General features: G+C 30.4%; 1 long non-coding RNA gene and 1 other non-coding gene across 2 annotated transcripts; one reads left to right on the forward strand and one right to left on the reverse strand.

The window, feature by feature from the left end:
- Nucleotides 1–7,869: 7,869 nt before the first annotated feature.
- Nucleotides 7,870–15,275, reverse strand: LOC135922427 (uncharacterized). The gene is made up of 3 exons (XR_010570898.1): nucleotides 15,029–15,275; nucleotides 8,050–8,190; nucleotides 7,870–8,006 (listed from the first exon to the last, which is right to left on the reverse strand). It is a non-coding gene; the product is annotated as an uncharacterized LOC135922427 (long non-coding RNA).
- Nucleotides 10,075–10,269, forward strand: LOC135923067 (U2 spliceosomal RNA). The gene has a single exon (XR_010571125.1). It is a non-coding gene; the product is annotated as a U2 spliceosomal RNA (small nuclear RNA).
- Nucleotides 15,276–16,448: the final 1,173 nt, after the last annotated feature.

Genomic DNA, 16,448 nt, shown 5'->3' on the forward strand with positions numbered 1-16,448 from the left:
ATCAATGTGGAGATTATTAGAAAATAATATGCATGACCGCTCGCACGCTGTTATTCGCTTAGGAATTCACTTTACAACAGCCAGTATATTTCACTGCTGGACATGAAAGAGATGCTTTATTGAGATCAGAAAATAAACATACTACTTTAACGGCATGAGTTAAATAAGACAGATCTAAATGCTAGACAATATCTTTATGGGGAAATACCTTATCATTATGTGTTTACAAATTACCATTGGAAACTAAGAAAAAAACGATTAAATGTAATTTCGAGAATGTATTCCGTTCATCCTAATTCTGGTGAACGATTCTTCCTTCGATTATTATTACTTCATGTTTGCGGGGCTACAAGTTTTGATTATTTAAAAACTATTAATGGAATTTTAATGAGTACTTTTAAAGAGGCAGCTATTAAAAGAAATTTGTTATCAGATGATAAAGAGTGGGAATCATGCTTAGAAGAGGGATCAATATATCAAATGCCGTCACAACTTCGGAGTACTTTTGCCTTTATCTGCATTTTTTGTCAGCCTGAAAATCCTGCATATCTATGGAATAGGTTCAGATTTATGATGATTGAAGATTATTTGCGTCAATATTCAGAAGTAATTGCAATAAACATGGCTTTAATGGACATTGAAAACGTTTTTCTTGATCATGGTTTATGCTGTCAAAGTTTTGATCTTCCCTTCACCTACAAAAATCCCCCCAAAACAACATTATGATGCTCCCACGAATAGATCTAGCTCCAAGTGACTCTCAGTTACCATTTACTTTAAAAAGACGACAGTTTCCTATAATTCACGCTTTTGTGATTACAATAAATAAAAGTCAAGGACAGACTTTTGATCATGTAGGCTTATTCCTCCCTGAGCCCGTCTTTGCCCATGGACAACTATATGTGGCTCTTACTAGATGTAAATCTCAAAATAATATGAAAATTATGATTTTGCCATCAGAATTACAAGGAAAAATTTTAAAAAATGATAAAACATTCACACAAAATATCGTATATAATGAAATCTTAAATTCATAATTTGTAAGAAATTTAAAAAAGTCACCAACTTTGTTATTCACCATCAAATCACCAACTTTACATCATCTTCAAAAACTAAACCACCTTGAGCAAAGAAAAGAGAACTTCTTCACCATCGCTAAACCATCTTCCTCACCAAAAACAGTATATTCTATTTTATAATTTCAATTTACACGTTTTATTTCAGGTTATTTACGGCAAACTACGAACAAGGAAATCACAACATCATCTTCAAAAACGAAACCACCTTGAGCAAAGAAAAAATAACTTCTTCACCATCGCTAAACCATCTTCCTCACCAACAACAGTATATTCTATTTTATAATTACAATTTACACGTTTTATTTCAGGTTATTTACAGCAAACTACGAGCAAGAAAATCACAACATCATCTTCAAAAACGAAACTACATTGAGCTAAAAAAAGAGAACTTCTTCACCATCGCTAAACCATCTTCCTCACCAACAGTATATTCTATTTTATAATTTCAATTTACACGTTTTATTTCAGGTTATTTACGGCAAACTACGAACAAGGAAATCACAACATCATCATCAAAAACGAAACCACCTTGAGCAAAGAAAAAAGAACTTCTTCACCATTGCTAAACCATCTTCCTCACCAACAACAGTATATTCTATTTTATAATTTCAATTTACACGTTTTATTTCAGGTTATTTACAGCAAACTACGAGCAAGGAAATCACAACATCATCTTCAAAAACGAAACCACCTTGAGCAAAGAAAAGAGAACTTCTTCACCATCGCTAAACCATCTTCCTCACCAACAACAGTATATCTATTTTATAATTTCAATTTACACGTTTTATTTCAGGTTATTTACGGCAAACTACGAACAAGGAAATCACAACATCATCTTCAAAAACGAAACCACCTTGAGCAAAGAAAAGAGAACTTCTTCACCATCGCTAAACCATCTTCCTCACCAACAACAGTATATTCTATTTTATAATTTCAATTTACACGTTTTATTTCAGGTTATTTACAGCAAACTACGAGCAAGAAAATCACAACATCATCTTCAAAAACGAAACTACATTGAGCAAAAAAAAGAGAACTTCTTCACCATCGCTAAACCATCTTCCTCACCAACAGTATATTCTATTTTATAATTTCAATTTACACGTTTTATTTCAGGTTATTTACGGCAAACTACGAACAAGGAAATCACAACATCTTCATCAAAAACGAAACCACCTTGAGCAAAGAAAAAAGAACTTCTTCACCATCGCTAAACCATCTTCCTCACCAACAACAGTATATTCTATTTTATAATTTCAATTTACACGTTTTATTTCATTTACGGCAAACTACGAACAAGGAAATCACAACATCATCTTCAAAAACGAAACCACCTTGAGCAAAGAAAAAATAACTTCTTCACCATCGCTAAACCATCTTCTCTCACCAACAACAGTATATTCTAATTTATAATTTCAATTTACACGTTTTATTTCAGGTTATTTACGGCAAACTACGAACAAGGAAATCACAACATCATCTTCAAAAACGAAACCACCTTGAGCAAAGAAAAGAGAACTTCTTCACCATCGCTACCAACAACAGTAAATTCTATTTTATAATTTCAATTTACACGTTTTTTTTCAGGTTATTTACGGCAAACTACGAGCAAGGAAATTACAACATCATCTTCAAAAACGAAACCAACTTGAGCAAAGAAAAGAGAACTTCTTCACCATCGCTAAACCATCTTCCTCACCAACAACAGTATATTCTATTTAATTTCAATTTACACGTTTTATTTCAGGTTATTTACGGCAAACTACGAGCAAGGAAATCACAACATCATCTTCAAAAACGAAGCCACCTTGAGCAAAGAAAAGAGAACTTCTTCACCATCGCTAAACCATCTTCCTCACCAACAACAGTATATTCTATTTTATAATTTCAATTTACACTTTTTATTTCAGGTTATTTACGGCAAACTACGAACAAGGAAATCACAACATCATCTTCAAAAACGAAACCACCTTGAGCAAAGAAAAAAGAACTTCTTCACCATCGCTAAACCATCTTCCTCACCAAAAACAGTATATTCTATTTTATAATTTCAATTTACACGTTTTATTTCAGGTTATTTACAGCAAACTACGAGCAAGGAAATCACAACATCATCTTCAAAAACGAAACCACCTTGAGCAAAGAAAAGAGAACTTCTTCACCATCGCTAAACCATCTTCCTCACCAACAACAGTATATTCTATTTTATAATTTCAATTTACACGTTTTATTTCAGGTTATTTACGGCAAACTACGAGCAAGGAAATCACAACATCATCTTCAAAAACGAAACCACCTTGAGCAAAGAAAAAAGAACTTCTTCACCATCGCTAAACCATCTTCCTCACCAAAAACAGTATATTCTATTTTATAATTTCAATTTACACGTTTTATTTCAGGTTATTTACAGCAAACTACGAGCAAGGAAATCACAACATCATCTTCAAAAACGAAACCACCTTGAGCAAAGAAAAGAGAACTTCTTCACCATCGCTAAACCATCTTCCTCACCAACAACAGTATATTCTATTTTATAATTTCAATTTACACGTTTTATTTCAGGTTATTTACGGCAAACTACGAGCAAGGAAATCACAACATCATCTTCAAAAACGAAACCACCTTGAGCAAAGAAAAGAGATTGAAATCTCCTTTTTTAGGTAAAATTTTCTATATTATAAAATTTATTATATTATATTTTTTATATGGCTACAAATGCATATGTGTTGTAACCCGATAATCATCAACTCTTGAAGTATAAATATTTATTATATTTTCTTATAATTCATATCTTTGTCTCTTTTTTTCTATTTCTTCCTTCTTATTTTCATTTTTTTTTCATTTCTTTGCTCCCCTAAAATCCATCTCCTACCTTCACGCGGTGGGGAGTGAACAGTAATTCTGACTAACAGGAGCTCTGGTAAATAATGTTAGTATTTAGGGTGCTAATAAGAGATATTGTTTCATTTTTGTAATTTAAAATATAAATTTCGAAATCACATCTCATAAAAAGGAAAATGTCTGATTCATCCATCATCAAATAAAGGTAAAATATATTATTCATCAATCATTGAATAAAAAAGACAATTCCTCTCTCTTAGTCTTAATGGGTTGGAATTGGCCTGGAGGGGGGAGGGGTAAAAAGAATTATCGTAAAAGAACGAATAAAATTCTCATCCCCGTCATTTTTGACGGGTTATCAACTAGTACTCTTATATTTGTCATCATCATCATTAATATGATAACTTTTTATTTTAATCTTTCGGTTACTATTTTTTAGTCCTTTCATACACTGTTTAAAAATTTTTACTGAGTAAATATCTTGAGATTATTTTAGATGCTGTTTTTAAAGATTTAATTAATTTCTTCCTAGCGTTGCATTATGATAAATAAATAATTTAACCTAACAATGGTGCTGCGAAATTATAAATATATTTCATATTTTATCAGAAATTTATATTAGTTGAATTAAAATTATAAGAGGAATTTGGCCTACCTTATCCTATATCTTTTTAACCCTACGTCCTTATCCTTATGTTATTATTAATTTTATATATATTTCAATCAAAAAAAAACTCTCTCCGATGAATATTGCTAGAGTAGTTTCTATTATATAATAGAAACAAAGCACAGATATGTGAACTAAAAAAAATCCTGATTTTGAACAAAAAAACATAAAATAAAAATTGGGGAAATCCTTACAATAGGCATACACATATTTTTAGTGCTTCTATCATTTTTATTCTAGCAGTATGTCAATCTTGGAAATTTTTCCTTATTTTGCAGTTAATGCGTTTTTTTTAAACTATCAACCCAACGGGTTGACGCTCAAAATACAAACTAGAGATATGCAAAAGTAGGCTCGGCCGGGTTCAGGCCAATTTTTTTAAAAAGTGTTAGATATGTCGATTTAAAATTTATTAATTTTTTATCTTTCGGCGAGGTTTTATTTGTAGTTTATATTAACGTTTTATTTTATCATCGCAATTTATGTTTGTTTCTTAACTTTAAAATTTTATTTTATCTTTTTATATTTTCGCTAAAATTGATTTATATTTTTTGTTATTTGTTAACAAGTTAAATTCAATTTTCGAACATTTTTATATTCCATAATTGATTATTTTTATGATTTATTTAATTTTAAAAAGATATAAAAAAGAACATTTTTTTTATAAAAGGAATAATGAATTTTTGATTTATAAAAAAAACTTATTTCGATTAGTGATTTATTGAATAAACTATCATTGACGACATATTGATTACTCTATTAAAATAAATATTTAAAAACACTACTAAATCTCTCTCTTTTCTTCAAAAAGAAATCGGGTTAGGGCTGGGCCGAGCCTAATATTTTTTTAAAAAATTCGGGCCGGGTGGGGGTTTGAAATTTTTTTTATTATTATATCTAGGAGTGTACCGATACCACTTTTTGGAGGCCGATCCGATCCGATATCATATCTAATTTTCTATTCTGTAAAGATTCCAATGGTTTTCATTTTTAATATACTTTTTATTAGTATAACATCTATAATTTTACTATACCATAACATATATCATTTAAATATATTATAATGATCAGTTATAGTTTATATTCAATTCAATTGCAATTCTAAAAGTATATAAAATATATTTAGTAATAACATAAATCTATTTACATAATTAGTAATAAACAAATATGAAATTTGAAATTAATATTTAAAATTAAAATATCGAAGATTTCTTTTTAGAAATACCAAAATTTCCAATTTACCAGAGATCAGTCTTCGGTGATGGGGACTGTCAATATAACTAGCACCACTAAAAACATATTCTGAAGAGATTATTGCAGAATTTTTAAACAGAATGCGAAAAAAAATAACTAATTACTATTAAAAAAATTAAACATAAAAATTGATTTCGATTTTATATATAAAAATTAATGGTTTTTTAGATATAATTTTTTTTTTAAATTTTATATTTGTTAAAAGCGCTATTTTTTATCGGATCGGATCAAAAAATTTTATAATATGCCGATAACCGATATTTTAAAATGGATCCGATATAAAATATCGGTACATCCCTAATAATATCTGAATTTTTCAATTTTATGTTGAATCTTTAATGTAAAATAAAAATATTTCATTTTATTTATAGAAACTAGGTGCCATATAACCAGAGTTGTTAAACGCTATTTTTAAAAGTAGCGCGCTACCGCTATAGCTATTTGTCAAAAAAAGTAGCGCACTACCGCTTTCGCTATTTGTCAAAAAAAGTAGCGTCCTATTAGCTACTTTTTATAAAAAAAAATTTAGAAACAAATTTTTTTTTGCTTATAATGTAAATGTATAATAAATAATATATAAAAATCAACATTTATAAATATAAAAATATAGTTAGTTTAGATTATAAAAAAATAAGCAATATGAATAAATATTTATTTTAATTTGTTGCATTTTAATAATATGTCTGGCATCCTATAATTCTTTTAAGGGCTAAGGCTACAGACCTTCTTTTTAAAGTCCTAGGGTCTAACCAATGGCCTGTGATTCCCAAATAAGCTCTAAAAATATTTAATCAGATCAATTTATAAATATAAATAAGTTTTTACCTTCTGTTATGTGTCCAACTATCTGCCGTGGTACATACATAAGATATATCTGATAACTCTACTATTAGAGCATCTTTCATCACTTTGAAGTTGTCGGCTATTTTATTCATAAGTGTCTGGCGACATAAAACAGTTGTGCCAGGGGATAAAGTTTTAATCATCATAGTAAATGATGGATTATCAACCAAGGACAATGGCTGAACTGTGTCAATAATAAAATCAACAATTACTTTATCAGCCAATTTTTGTGAAATATTGGCATGTTTATTATCAGTTAATTTGGTTTGGATAGTATTTGTCTTTTTGAATGAAGATTCTCCTATACCAAAATTTTTTTATATGTTTCTCTATTTCCTTATAGCAATTGGCGTAAACAGTCATAAAATAAATAATATTATAATGTAAAAATAACAATTTACCTTTAGGTGTTTCTTCAGGTTATAGCTACTCGATTGATTTGATGATAATTTTTTTTTACATTTTAAGCACAGGAATTTGAATCCAGATTTTGTTTTAATATTTTATTTAAAAAAATTTTCAAATCTAGGGAATGGGAAATCGTTATTAGAGCTATTAAGTACATTTTCTTCCATTGAATCTTCCATGTCTGAATCACTTTCAAGGATTTGGATATCCATGGGCGATGCCATTTTAGATTATTAACAGAGATTGAAAATATAAATTAAAAATATATTTAAATTTCAAAATTAAATAATAAATTATAAAAATTATAATTAATTATGATATTATATTTAAATTTTCATGTTTATACCTACATTCATTATATTTTTTAAAACTACTTCGCTATAAAAAAAGTAGCGCGCTAAAAAATTAAATAATTTTAAAAAAAGTAGCGGCTATTAGCTATAGCTATCAAAAAAGGTAGCGCGCTAAGTTTAACAACTCTGCATATAACATATGAGTAATTATAAAAATTAATTTCTATATTTAAATAAATTCGGGCCGGGCCGGTAAATTTATTTTAAAAAAATTCGGGTTGAGCCGGCAAAATTCCTTTAAAAAAAATTTGGGCCGGGTTGTGTTGAAAAATTAGGCCCGATGCAGATCATTAATATACACTAATGTTGATGCATAAGGAATTGGGCAGTATTTTTGAATTTCAGTTTTTATTACACACTGTGTCTGATTGCATCTTAATATTTAATTAAAACTTTCATGTTACTACAACAAGAGTGTATTTAAGTGTTTATACAGTTATCTTTTTATTATAAAAAACTATCAAGTATAATATATGAAATATCAGAGATTTTGTTAAAATTTCAAAAATATGATGCATTATGGAATTGTAGTTTATATTGTATCATTGAGCACATCTAAAACTAGAAAATTTATAAATGTTTATATCTAATATTTAAAACTTACATGTTCCTGGATAACAAGAGCTTAGGTAGCATCTTCAGAAATTGTATAAATAATTTTTGAGTCAGCCTTTCTTTCAATTTGACTACTTAAAATTGATACCAATATTTTTTTGTTTTTATCATTGAAAAGTTTCTGTTTGACCTATTAAAGGTAATTATTTTGAAAAAAATTGTAAATTTTCCATAATCATTTTAAGTTTGAGGCCATAAAAGTTTCTTTCTCTAATTTCACATCACTAAGCATTTTAATTTTAGTATATCAAGAGCATAATATTGAGATGTGTTTAAAGCTACATTATCAAACTAATTCTTGTTTCATATTGTTATCCCCATTTTTTTTCAAAACTAAATTACATCTAAAGGAAATTTTCTTACCGTCTTTTGAACCAGGTTCTTTATAGTAATCAAATAAATCTGAACAGTATTTATCAATTTATTTCATTACATAATTAAATCTTTTCCAAAGTTAGTATGCTGCCAAAGTCAACCTCTTCTTTTTTAAAAAAATAGTTCTTTATGTATATAAGAAAATTATTAATCAACTTGCCAAGAATTTAAAATACATGCCAAATAATTTTAAATACTGCCCAAATCAATAAAAAGTATAAAATTTATAAAAATACCTACCAAATATTATATCTATTGCCCTTTTAATAAAAATATTGCCCATTTGGATTAATTTTAGTGTTCATTTTTAAAAAACTTCACAAATAATAGGTTGTCTTATTTGAACTTCAATTTGTCAAAATTTTGAAACTTACAAACATTATGCTAAATTTTCTCAACAGATATGGGATTAGTATTTAATTAAATTAAGATATCTCATAATCTAATATTGTCCTTAGGTTAACCTATATCAGAACTTAACATGCAACATATTTTATTTTGATTAATAAGATAAAACTATTAACTTAAATTCCTATTTATTATTGTAATTATTATATAAAATATTTATGTGCATATGATATAATTATACATTTTTCTATATTTTATTATTTAATTATATAAAATTATTATATCTTAAAATATTTAATCATAGTAACAAATAAAATATTTTGTGCAAACTTAAAATAAATATAATTTTATTATGTAATGATGAAATCATATTAAGCAGCAGTTTTTCTTATTTGTTATTAAAATATTTTAATCATAGTAACAAATAAAATATTGTGTGCAATTTCACTTATGTGATGTTAGAATCATAATATAAGCAGCAGTTTTCCTTATTTATCATCTTCTAGCTTCAATTAAAAAAATTTCAGGACATATACTCCCACCATAAGAATTTGACTCTTATAATTTTTCAATTCTTGCGTTTAAAATCATCTTTCTGAAGGTACCATGTTACATAATTCATAATTATAACATCAATAGAAAAAATAATTTCTTTTTCCTATTGCTAAACTGTAAATTATGGTTTAACTCATTAGTTATGTTAAACGTTTATGATTAGATGTTCTTGGAATTTCTATAACTATATAAATAATGCTTATTTTTTTAATATCATTTATTAATATATTACTCCAAAATAAAAATAAAAATTAAATATGAAAAACCTTTATATAAATCCATAGCTGAAATTTTATTAACTACCTAAATAACTATATTAGTGGCAAAATATCATATTTTAACTAAAACTAACAAATATAATTTCTGAATTATAATTACAAATAAAATACTATCCAAAAGAAGTTATAATATAATTAATTTAATTAAAATCCTTTATAAGTTTTCTTTTATACACATTTTCCTAGATAACTAATATTCTATGGTCTATAAATTTATGAAAAATAGGTGGCATGAAGTTTTGATAAGTTATATTAGTATATAAAATCTAATTGACAGCAAAGTTATAACTGATTCGTGAAATATTTAAAATTAAAAATAATTGTTTTTAGGCTAAAAATTAACTAATATGTTAAAAGTCCTATTGTAAATTTCTTATCTCATAAAATTATTAATGCAACTATATTCAAGGGGGAAAAAAAATAACATATATTGGAGTCAGGTTTCACTTGTAAAAGTTATCGCTTCTCGGCCTCTTGGCTAAGATCAAAGTGTAGTATCTGTTCTTATCAGCTTAATATCTGGTACGTCCCCTAATGGGGACCAGTATATTAAACTTATTTTTGGAAATTTTGGGGAGGTGCTCTGGGCTTGCTCATCCCTCCCCTAAGGGTCAACCTGGTATTGCAGTACCTCCAGGAGTGGCCCAAATAATAAATCAATTAAATTTAGAACTAATAATGTTTTTAATTGCGTTAAATTTTGTGTTTTTTTAAAGTTTTATTTTGCACCAATAATTTAAAAAAACTTGAAAATATTATTTTATAATTATTGCTTTCAAACGTGTTTAATTTAATTGTTTTTTTAACCTACTAGGCGGGATCGTCCCATTAGGATGTTGGGATTGTCGAGAGCGGAGAGCAGGTTGATGGTGATGTACCATGATGCGAGGCTGAATTGGATATAGAGGAAACTGGAAATCGTGGATCCTCGGGGGAGAGAGAGCCACGAAGGACTGGCGGTGAGTATGGTTCCGATGTATATTGGTATGAGTTGGCTTCGGGAATTGAGCAGGGAATTTGGGGAAAGTCTCTCGTCGATGCTAGCCTTGGTTGGGAAGGCGAGGGCTCCAAATGTATTACTTTACGCTGGGGAGCTACTGGTACGGTAACCCATTCTTAGGCTGGTGTATGATAAGGGAGTTTGAAACTCTGATGAGGGGGATATAACCACCGAGAGCAACGGGCTTGGAGGTGGTGACAATGCGAGAAAGTCGGAATCGTAATTAGCTCTAGACGGTATAGGCTGGGGTGTAAGATGAGCTATGGCCCGAGGTATGATTACAGGAGTCGTTTGATCAGAGTCTCCGCGCAGTACCGTTTGTTCACATATATCAGAGTTTTGTGATGTAACCCGTGGTTGAAGATACCATGAGGACACCAATGGTTGGGAGAGTGCAGGAAGATTGGGTGGCACGTCTCGTTAACCATATATTGGAAGAGCCAATGTTAGCCATCGGACTCTGGTATCCATTAATACGGGGAGCTGAATGCCATGGCACAGAGCGTGTTGGTATTGGCTAGTTAGTATTATGAGTGGCACTATTAGTAATCCAGGTGAAAGGTGGATTCTCATTGGAATGATATATAGAAATATCCTGCAGGCTAGCGGTTAGGATAAGATGGATCGTGCCCTCCGGACTTGCAACTGAAGCTAGCATCAATGTAGTTACTGAGCAGTCGATACCAACTCGCTACGTGCCATGGCATTCAGCTCTCCATATTATCGGATACCGGTGGCCACATTGGCTCTTCCAATATATGGTTAACGAGACGTGCCGCCCAATCTTCCTGCACTCTTTCAAGCCCATTGGTGTCCTCATGGTATCTTCAACCACGGGTTACATCACAAAACTCTGATATACGTGAACAAACGGTACTGCACGGAGACTCCGATCAAACGACTCCTGTAATCATGCCTCGGACCATAGCTCATCTTACACCCCATACGATTCCGACTTTCTCGCATTGTCACCACCTCCAAGCCCGTTGCTCTCGGTAGCTATAACCCCCTCATCAGAGTTTCAAACTCCCTTATCATACACCAGCCCAAGAATTGTTATCGTGCCAGTATCTCCCCAGCGTAAAGTAATACATTTGGAGCCCTCGCCTACTCGCCAAGTAACTCGCCTTCCCCACCAAGGCTAGTCATCGACGAGAGACTGTCTCCAAGATCTTCCCCAACTTCCCTGCCATCACACACATATTCAATTCCTGAGGCCAACTCATACCAACATAGTACATCGGAACCCTACTCAGCGCCAGTCCCTCGTGGCTCCCTCTCGCCCGCGGATCCACGATTTCCAGTTTCCTCTATATCCAATTCAGCCTTGCATCATGACACATCACCATCAACCTGCTCGCAATTCTCGACAATCCCAACATCCTCATGGGACAATCCCGCCTAGTAGGTCTAATGCCGCTCAACTTCAACTTAATCCGCCCAGTTGGAACTCAGCCCATACAAGAGTTGAATATGACGCCCGCACGCGTCCCAAGCCCGTCCAGCCTGTTCACTTCATCCAACCGAATGTCCACATCAGACGACCAGCACCCAGATCCCACCCACAAATCCAGGTTCCCCCATCTCCCTTTCCAAATCGTATCACTAGACCTCCAATTCGTCGCATTTTCTTCCCGAATCATCAGTCCAATCGACCTAACTCGGGTGGTGCCATTCCAGTACCCAGACCTCGCCCACAAATCCATACTCCCCCATTGCTCGCTTTAAATCGCATCGCTAGACCTCCAATTCGTCGGATTTTCTTCCCAAATCATCCGTCCAATCAACCCAACTCGGATGGTATCATTCCAGGAGCCAGACCTCGTCCACAAATTCATGGTCCCCCTTTGCCTGCCCCGAATCGCAGAACTAGGCCTCCCATTGGTCGTGTCATCGACCCAACTCGAATGGTGTCATTGGGATACCATTAACTACGAACCAATATGAGGCGTTGAGTACCGTAGATGACGTTGACGTGGTCGTATCCCAGGAGTCACCATCAACAAGGATGGCAGCTCCACCAATAAGGAGTTCCATGCTCACACCTCGGGGCACCATTCTGATGCTACCATTTGCTGAGAGAATAGGGCGGTTCCTGAACACACCTGCAGCGGAGGAAGAATGGACCTCGTTTACCTCGGTCATGGACGGCATGATCTCGACGGCCCACGAGATACTACGGATATGGCCACGAGGTTGCAGAGTCCGGACACCTGGAAATGATAATGATAACACGGAGAATCCAGGTAATTCGGTGGACCGCAACAATATTGCTTGTGACGGAGAGCAGTCCAAAAGCTTTACAACAATAACCGGAAAAGGGCAGTCCGCCAGATTGTTGAAGGGTCTTCCTCTCACTGTAAAATACTTCGCGAGGCCGTGCAAGCCCACTTCGAATCAACAATCGGGATAGCAGCGGACTGCGATACGTCAATCTACGGCATCCCGGAGATAGCATCGCTGGAGATAAGTAGCTTTACCGCGGAGGAAGTATCCAACCAGTTGCAGCTACTCTGCACCCGGTCCTGATCAACTGACCTTCAACAATTGGAGGAGACTTGACTCGCAGGCTACATTGTTAACCCACGTCTTCAATGTATGCCTAAATCATGGTAGGATCTCTGACTCTTGGAAGCAGTCTACGTCCGTGCTCATCCACAAGAAAGGTGATCAAGCAGATATCCTTAATTTGAGACCGATATTGTTAAACAATTGTATATACAAGAGGTACACTGGTCTCCTAGCCAATCAGATATCTACTCACGTGGATGATAACGGCCTTATCTCCAGAGGGCAGAAAGGGTGTGTTTTTTTAAAGTTTTATCACTATTTTATAATTTAAAAAAACTTGAAAATAATATTGTATAAATGTTGCTTTCAAATGTGTTTAATTTAATTGTTTTTTTTTAAATAAAAATTATATAACGAATAAATAAATATAATTAAAAACTAAAATAATAACTTCTATTTTGTTAAATTTTTAAAAAAATGATCTAACAATTAAAAAATCACTAAATAAAAATTGCAACGATATTAAATTTTTTAAGATAATCTTTTTTTTATAACATTTTATTTAATTTTATTAAAAATGGAAAAAATAAATATTTTGCTAAATTTAAAAAAAATATGATTTAACAATAAATTATAAAAAAATCACCAAATAAATTATAGCGCCAATAATTATATCAATAGCTCCACAAAGTATTTTAAATATTTTTTTGATTATTTAAATTTAAAACTTTTTTTTTATTGAGAAAATCTAGCAGAAGAGATAATTTTTGTCCTAAATAAAAATCTTCTTATAAATTAAAAAGCATAAGTGTAATAATAATAACTTTTTAGCTAAGTTCTATCTTCACGAAAATTTTTAGCTGTTTGCATTGTTAATTTTTTTACATATATATGGAAGAAAGGTTTGGACTTCTATTTGCCAAATCTCGAATCTTACATAATATTAATTTGGCTAAAATCTTAATTAGAACGTTTTTAAAAATTGAGACAAAACAACACTATTTTATATATCTTATTCAAAAATACTTCTTTTCTTAAAATTTATTAATTTTTGGATTATAGAAAAATATTTATTTTAAATAAAAAATAATACTAAAAAATTACCCTACGATTTAATGATTAATTATATGTTCTTCATTTTAATTTGGAATTCTATTAAAAATGAAAAGTTAAAGATTAAAAAATTCTATTATTTATATTTTATATTAATAATCATTTTATTACTTATTATATATATCACATATATTATTTTATTTATTAATAATGGCATTATTATTTCTAATCATAAATAAAGGAGCTCAACTTCGGGTCGGATTGAATAAAAACCCGGATCTGTCGAAAAAAAGACCAAGATTTTGGTCGAGTCAAAAAAAACAAACCAGATTTTGGGCTAGGTTATGTTTTATGACCCGGATCGAGATCGTAAAAAGGACCTAAATTTTGTATCTAGGTCGAAAAAATCGACCTATGTTTTGTGTCGAAGACCCCAGTTTTGAATTAACTACTATATAAATTATACATATTATGAAATCGACAGGGCATTTGCGTAAGAGAGTGGGGATTTTCTCCTTAGCAAATTTGCCTTTATCATTTTAAATTAATAAAAAAATATATCTTTACAGTCTCATAGCCCTTCTCCCCTTATCCTTAAAAAAAATGAGATTTTTTAAAAAATATTCATGGTGAAAAAATTCAACACATAAATCTTTCCCCATTTACTAAAATCGGATTCCCATGTCGCAGGATTAGATCCAATTTATAAAAAAAGGAATAAAATTCATATGAAATAATTTAACTGAATAAAAGTGAAGCCTTAAATTTAACAAAATTTTAGCTTTTATTGAATTATCTAACAATTTTGATACCAAAAAATTTTTAAGAAAATTTAGAATAGCATATACTTGAAAAGAGACGATATTTTCCGTGAATGGAGAGAACATTATCTGCGACCTTATATAAGAAATTGTAGGAGAAAATCATCATGGGAAAGAATAGTCAATTTCGATAACTATGGGCATTAGTAGAGGCTCAGAGAATAAGAAAATCCAGAAAATATAAAAACCGGAAGAGGAGATATGCTGGAAATAAAAAAAAATTGAAAAATATTAATTTATTTTAAAAATTTATATACAAAAATAAATAAAACGGAGAAAATGTATGCATGCATATAGATGGACAATATAAATAAATAATATTACAAAAATATTTTAAAAATTATTTTAAAAAAAACATAATAAAATAATATTATTTTTTTAACAACTTCTAATTTATGTATATTATAAAAAACCGCTTTACAATAAAAAAAATATTTTGAACGCATGTCATGTGATGTGATTTTCATAAAATTTTTCCTAAAACTTTTATTTATTTTTTATTATTCTTATTACATATATAGTAGATATATTTTTTTATTATATAACTTATAAAAAAACTTCAAAAAACTTATTGTATATAAAAAAACTAGAAAACAACACTCAGACAATATACAAAAAAAGTAATGTCGTTTTCAAATGTGTTTAATCGTCGTTACCACTGCAAGACCGTAAGTAGCATTTTTTTCACAATACGTTTTTTTTGGATAAATGGGTTCATCTTATTAAATATAATAAAAAGAGGTAAAGAAAGTAAGATTTTATTTTAATATACATATTGAAATTAAATATGAACAAGCAATTAATTAACGTCATCCTTAAATATAATATTAATTATCCAATAGTAATACTATTTTTTCAATTTTAAATAAAAATAAAAACTCCTAATCTTCGTGGAGAATTTAAAGATCAAAAAGAATGCACAAATATTGGAACAAAGAAAATGATATAGTTTCTAAAATGTTACAATGCCTTAAAAAGAAATGTTTACCCATCGGATCATAAATTTAGTTTAGACACGACACATTCTCAGAATTAAATATAGATCCTCTAAGAGAATACAATATTCAAAAAGAGGAAATAATAAAAAAGATTCTTCCATAATTGAAAAAAAGATCATTAGCTTATTAATGAAAAATAACATTCTTACTATCCAGTAGGTAGATAATATAAAATTTTCCCCCTGATATCCAAAACGAAAACAACCAATATTAACATTTTATAGTAAGTTAAATTTTAAATTTCTTACCTAAAAATATTTAATACTGTGAGTGACACATAAAATTCTTAAACTGTTGAGGGTCAATGGTTGGTTTGGTGATTCAGAGTATATTACAAATTGAAACCCCCCTTTCTTTAAAAAGGATATTATAGATTAAAAAATTCAACAAAGTTTAATTGAGTTGGACTAATATAGGTAATCAAAATTTTAGATATAATTTTAATTCAA

This window comes from Gordionus sp. m RMFG-2023, chromosome 1 (genome assembly GCF_954871325.1).
Source record: "Gordionus sp. m RMFG-2023 chromosome 1, tfGorSpeb1-WG-v2, whole genome shotgun sequence".
Lineage (NCBI taxonomy): Eukaryota > Metazoa > Nematomorpha > Gordioida > Chordodea > Parachordodidae > Gordionus > Gordionus sp. m RMFG-2023.